Below are 6,041 nucleotides of genomic sequence, written 5' to 3'. Positions count from 1 at the left end.
AGAATAGAGAAGAGACAGGGTTCCAGACCCTGTCTAGTGGCGGTGGGGGCCTGGGGGAGGGAAGAAACCTTTACCTAAGTGGGCCGTAGAAACAAGTGCTAAAGAATAAGAGGGCACACTATGCGTTAATTCAACAACTGTTTCTTGCACACCTACTATGTGCCGCTGATGCTAGAGCAATGAACAAAGCAAAGTCCTGCCATCATGAAGCCTGCTTTTGAGAGCTCCTGGCTCAGAGGGCAAGTGAGGGGGCCATTTGGGGAGACTTCCTACAGGGAGGGAGCCGGCGGACCTAGAGCTGGCTGGGTGGCTGAGCGAGGCTCAGAGCAGACAGGGTTGTTGGAAGGCCCAGGGCCAGGCACAGTGGGAGGCATGGAGAGCGAGGGGAGGCCACCAAGACCCCTGCTGCTGGGGGCAGCAGACAGCAGATGAGAGGGCGTGGTCTTTCCCAGGGAACCCAGGGGCCCCTTGGCCCTCCTTGGGAGGCAGTGAACCATGGAGGAAGCAGGGCCCTCCCACCAGCTTCCCTTTGTGCAATTCTTTTTCCTGCTCCTCTCCACCCAGAAGCAGGCCTGGCAACCAGGCTGAAACACCACTGGCAGAAACCCAGCACCCACACAGCCAGGCATGGGCTGGGGTTCCCCAGGTAGGTCGGGCCTATCCTACCTCTGGACCAGGGGAACCTCCCCCATATGTCCTACCCTCAGGTCCTACAGTGAGGGAGGGACTGGGGAGCTTATGGCTTGGTCCCAGCCCTGCCCCAAATGCATGCCTGACCAGCTCAGAGAGGCCTCTTCCTTCCTCTTTCTTTTGCAGGGAGGACCATCAATCTTCTCACCCACCTAAGGCATTTGGCCGCAGGAGGAGGGCCTCAGAGTTCCTACCCGATGCTGAGTGGGACCCAAGGGAACAGGATGCCAGGCCTCTGCGGGTCACCCGTGGTGGTATGTGTGAAACCCCGGGCAGAGAACCCAGCGTGAGCCACGGGCCCATCCCCATCGGCCCAGCTCAGCCTGGCAAGGAGGCAGCCAGGTCCCGGAGAGCAGGGGCCCCAGAACCAGCTTCCAGAATTGGGGGTGTCTCCCCATCCTGACTTTCCTCCACAACCCACCTGGGGTCTGTCACTCTACACCACCCAAAGCTCTTTACATCGTGCCCTGTGTTGCAATTCAGTACAAGTGCCCTGTGCGGAAGGGTGGCCTTTTACTCATTCCAGAAATAAATGGCCATCAAGCACCCACTACATGCGAGGCACTGTGCCGGGCACTGGGACACCGAGGGACTAAACCACCACACCGTCCCCGTGTTCACAGAGCTTCCCAGGAGAAGCACAGGTAAACAACCAACAACAAATAATTACAAATTGGGTTAAGTGCTATGAAGACAGGAAAGTGTAATTAGCCTGTGCTCACCTCTCTCTGGCCCCCGAGGCCTGCCCTCATTACGGAATACCCACAACTGCCTGACCTCTCCAGCACGCTGCTCGGCCGAGGACCTCGCTTACACCTGGCATAGCAAAGGATGTGACAACAGTTTGAGGAACATTTGCTGAGCGCAATTGGAGACAAAAACAATTTTTTTTTATTTTTTTTACGTGTATTTATTTATTTTTGAGAGAGAGAGAGACAGAGCATGAGTGGGGGAGGGGCAGAGAGCGAGGGAGACACAGAATCCGCCGAAGCAAGGCTCCAGACTCCGAGCTGTCAGCACCGAGCCCGACGCGGGGCTCGAACCCATGCACCGTGAGATCATGACCTGAGCCAGACACTTAACCGCCTGAGCCACCCAGGCGCCCCCCCCAAATTTTTTTTAATTAAAAAAACAGCAAACTATATGCTAACTAATTTGGATGTAAATTTTAAAAAATAAAAAATAAAATTAAAAAAAAAAAAAACCAGCAATCATGCAGGTGGATTGTACGATCGAAGTTTACAGCCACTGAGGCCCAGAGAGGCCGAACATTTGGCCCCGGAACCACACAGCTGGTGCGTGGTAGAGCCCAGACCGGAAACCAGGGTTGCCATCCCCGGGTCCAGAGCTCTGCCACCACCATGCGGCCCTGCTGGCATATCCCGAACCACCTCACAGCCTGCGGGAGCCTCACAGCCTCCTGGCCCGTCTCCGATGCCTACTTGGCAGGGCAGCAGGGTCCGGTGGCCTCACACGCGATGATGGAAGTGTTCCAAGCCTGTGCTCTCCAACACGGACTCATGACATCACTCAGAAGGTTCAGGGAAATAGGGCCAGAGTGATGGGGTGGAAATCAGCAGGGGCTGTGGAGAGAAGGAAGGTATGGAGGTGATGAGACCCCGAGAAGAAGGAGAGTAGGAGCAGAGGATCCCAAGGAATCTTCCAGACTTTATCCCATAACACACGGGGAGCCACTGAAACACTTTATGCAAAGTAATGAAACGCCTTGAATGCAGCTTCCCTGGGCCCCCGAGGCGGTCACTGCTCCTCTGAACTCCTCAGCGACATTGATACCTGCCCCCTCTGGGGATGTATCCCTGTATCCCAGACGCCCTCAGCCAGCTCAGTGCCTCTCCCGGGTCCCCATGGCCTGCTTGGCATGTGGAGGAGGCTTACATGGTCGCCCCATTCCTGAGACGTGACCACTGGGCAGAGCCTCCCTCCTGCGGCCTCAAAGCAGGCCTGCTCAAAGGGAGAGCCCAGAGGAATTAGGTGGGAGTTTCTCACCTCATCGGGCTAGAGGGTCCTGACCCAGTGAGCCTAGATGTGGATGTGCATTTAGGAAAGAGGAAGAGAGATAGCAGGAACCTGAACAGGATCATCTGGGAAGTCTTCCTAGAGGGGTCACCGGGCCTCCCATCATGCCCTGGAGTGAGACTAAGATTCTTCCCCACATGGAGAATCCCTGCCTGTCTCCCCAAGAGCCACATCCCGCCCCAGAGCCCCAGCCGGGCTGAGGACTGAAACATTCATCCAGGAACTATGCATTGCTGTTCTGAGTGATCCCAGGCCCGCCTGCTCGACGGGCCAAGCCTCAGGCCAAGTGCGGAGCAGAGCACGTGGAGGAGACACTGAAACTGTGACACATGGATGCCATTCCCACAAGGCCACCTAGGCAGGCTGCGGGGGCTCCGAGAGGCGAAGGAGCCCTGGGCCCGGGCCCTGAGTGGGCAGGACGCTCTGAGTGCAATGGGTAGACAAGGAGGCAAAAGAGAAGAGGTGGATGAGAAAGGAGACAGATCAGAGGTTGGGAGGGAGTGACATAGAGAAACAGAAGGAAAGGAAGAAGCAGAGAAAACGAGAAACTCCCCTTTGCTTCTTGGGGGACCGATTTCAGGGGCCTTTCGGACATTCAGACAGTCCCGCCCACACCTCCCCCACCCCCTCCCCCGAAGCCCCACCTCTGGCCAGACCGTGCCTCCCACTTCTCTGCCTGGGGGGGGAGGGGGGGGCAGGGATCAGGATTGCATCCTGTCACCAGTTACAGGAGATCAGGGCGAAGGAGGGAGACACGGGCAGAGGGAGGGGCACTGAGATCTCCGTCCCTGGACCATGTAAGGACCAACCAGGACCGGCCTCCAGAACCCCAGAGGCACAGTGTCCTGATGCTGTCTCCAGCTGGGGGTCACCCACGCTCGCGCCCCACCTGAAACCCGAAGCGAGTTTGTTGTCAGTACCTCCAGGAGGGGTTTGGAGACTGCCCAGGTACCCGAACATCCCCAGAGAGAATGAAAATTCCGCCCACCTTCCGTCCTCCCTCTCCCAACCCCTGCCAGGCGTCCTGATTCCAGGGAGGCCTGAGCCCCTAGGTGGTTTGGCTCTGAATGGAGGCCGGGAGAGGGTCACATCGGGTCCTCTGTAAGGGTGGAGAAACAGGGGACTGTGTAGTTGACCCCAAGGATGCCATCGTGGAGGTAGAGCATGATGTGGGTGGAGCTTGGAGCTGGAAGTGGGAGGGGCGGGGGGGAGGAGGGGCTGGGTGGAGGAGTTCTGTTTGTTTGGAGCTTTTTCCGCTGCTCTTCCTGTTTGGCAGCCAGAGCTGTGACGGCCAATGGCCACCGGGACCCACACCCACCTCCGGCCAGGGCCCCAGGCCAACATGCCCTCCATGCCTCCAAGAGGCCCAGCCGCCCCCAAGGAAAGCCATGCAACGCTCAGGCCCCAGAGACGGGCCGGCCAGGCCAGCCTGGAAGCCGGGGACTAGGCCATTAACTGTGCCTTGTTAAAGCTCTGAGGCTGACAGAGGTCAGCACAAGTCAGCAAGAAACAGCAGGCTGAAGTCGGGCAGAGGCATTTTTGAGAACTGGAGCACCCAGCTCAAAGAAAATTAGGAGGCACGGTACGAAGGCCCTTCCTCTCGCTGCCCTTTCCGGGGGTCACCAGGCCCCGAGGCCAAGAGAAGAGGGAGGGCTCGTAACTCCAACTGTCTGGGCCCAAATCCATCCCTGCCAAGTTGTGGGACCTTAGACAGGCGCCGAACCCCTCTGAGCCTCAGTTTCGTCCTCTGTAAACTGGGGCTGATGAGAACGAACTCCTCTACCTCAAATGTCACGAGGATCCAGGGAGCTAATCGGCGTGAAGCATTCGGGACATACCTGGCGTGTCGGCTGTCATTTTGACAGAGCCCCCATGCCACTGCCTGCGCCCCCCGTCCCCACAGAGCACACAGGGGTGGCCGGCGTGGGGGAGGGCAGGCTGCTGAGGGGGACACCACGTGCCATATGGATACGAGGTCGGGGAGGCCGGGGTGGGCCACGCGGTGGGTGCCGAGTGGGGAATGGACAGCACGTGTCGGAAGCGGGGACACAGACACCATCACAGGGACCCGGTCACCCAGAAGTGCCTCGCCGGCCCGCCCCCAACATCAGAGCTGGGAACTCAGCCTCGGGATAGCCGTGGCCTCGGGGCAGATTGCTGTGCCCTAGTGAGCCAGAAATGCCCACTCTGTGGGAAGGAGGTCTGGCCTGGGAGGCGGGAGGCCTGGACGGGGCCGTGTCGTCCGGGCACTGGCTCCCATCTCCAGCCCGTCTCTTCCTTCAGTCCCGGAGGGGCCGAGAGCTCTCCTACCCCTGACCCCCTGAGCCTCTCCTAGACACTCTCTCTGCTGGGGTCCCCCGGCCCCAGAGTGGTACGCCAGGCCCAGCCAGGGAGGGCACACAGGACCAGCCAGCCAGGGCAAGAGTGCCCAGGACCATCAGGCCAGGCAGGAAGGAAAAACAGGCCCCAGAGAGCCAGCAACCCGGGAAGGGAAAAAGCAGGGGCTCTGGAACTGCAGCAGGGTGGCACGGAGGGGGCACTCTGGGCTGACTGAACTTTCTGCCGCCCCACCAGAGGTTCTCTGGGAACCGTGGGGCATCTTTTCTATAGATACTTCATTCTGAAGATGAAACAGGGGAAGGAGAAGGGAGGACGGAGGAAAGGAGAGGAGAGAAAGGGCGGGAGGCAGGGCCACATTCCCACAGCCCTTGAGGAAGAGCTGCATGTGACCCCTGCCATCTCCTCCATTAGCCCCAACCCCCCGAAGGCAGGCCCTGGGTCTTAGCCACCGTTTACTGAGGGCTTCGTGCCCTGCCCTCCGCTGAGTTCCGTGCATGCATACACTGACTCCGTGGCAGTGGTATTTTCATCCTCGACACAGAAGTCAAATGACCTGCCTGAGCTCACAGGGGCGGCGGGCAGCCAAGCTGAGTCTGGAGCCCAGGCCTCACTTGGCCTTGGCCATCTGTTTCCTCCCCAGCCCCTGAAGAGTGAGTTGTCCCAGTAGGTGCTCAATAAACGATAGATCAAAGGAGGGAAGGAGGGAGAGAGGGAGGATGACAGGAAGAGGCGATAAGCCGGGTCGACTCTCAGGCAGCTAGAAAACAAATAAGAAGGTGCTGTTTCCCAGTGTCGGGATGGCACGCTGCCCGGAACGGCTGCCCTACACTCAGGGAGCGCAGGGCCCGCGCTTGCCTCATCTTTTCCAGAAGTATGTGAGCCCAGATACGTCAGCCTTCAGGTATGCAGTGAGGTCTGTGGCGAGAGGCGCGCTCTCTCTCTCTCTCTCTCTCCTCGCTCTCCTTCCTCCTCAA

General features: G+C 58.9%; 1 long non-coding RNA gene across 1 annotated transcript; it reads left to right on the top strand.

Moving 5' to 3' along the window:
- The first annotated feature begins 399 nt into the window (after nt 1-399).
- LOC109501969 lies at nt 400-1,243 on the top strand. Its single transcript, XR_002160289.2, has 2 exons — nt 400-646; nt 817-1,243. It is a non-coding gene; the product is annotated as an uncharacterized LOC109501969 (long non-coding RNA).
- Nucleotides 1,244-6,041: the final 4,798 nt, after the last annotated feature.

Source organism: Felis catus, chromosome B4 (genome assembly GCF_018350175.1).
Source record: "Felis catus isolate Fca126 chromosome B4, F.catus_Fca126_mat1.0, whole genome shotgun sequence".
In the NCBI taxonomy this organism is placed as follows: Eukaryota; Metazoa; Chordata; class Mammalia; order Carnivora; family Felidae; genus Felis; species Felis catus.
The sequence above is the reverse complement of the archived record's forward strand: the minus strand, read 5'-3'. Positions and strand labels throughout refer to the sequence as shown.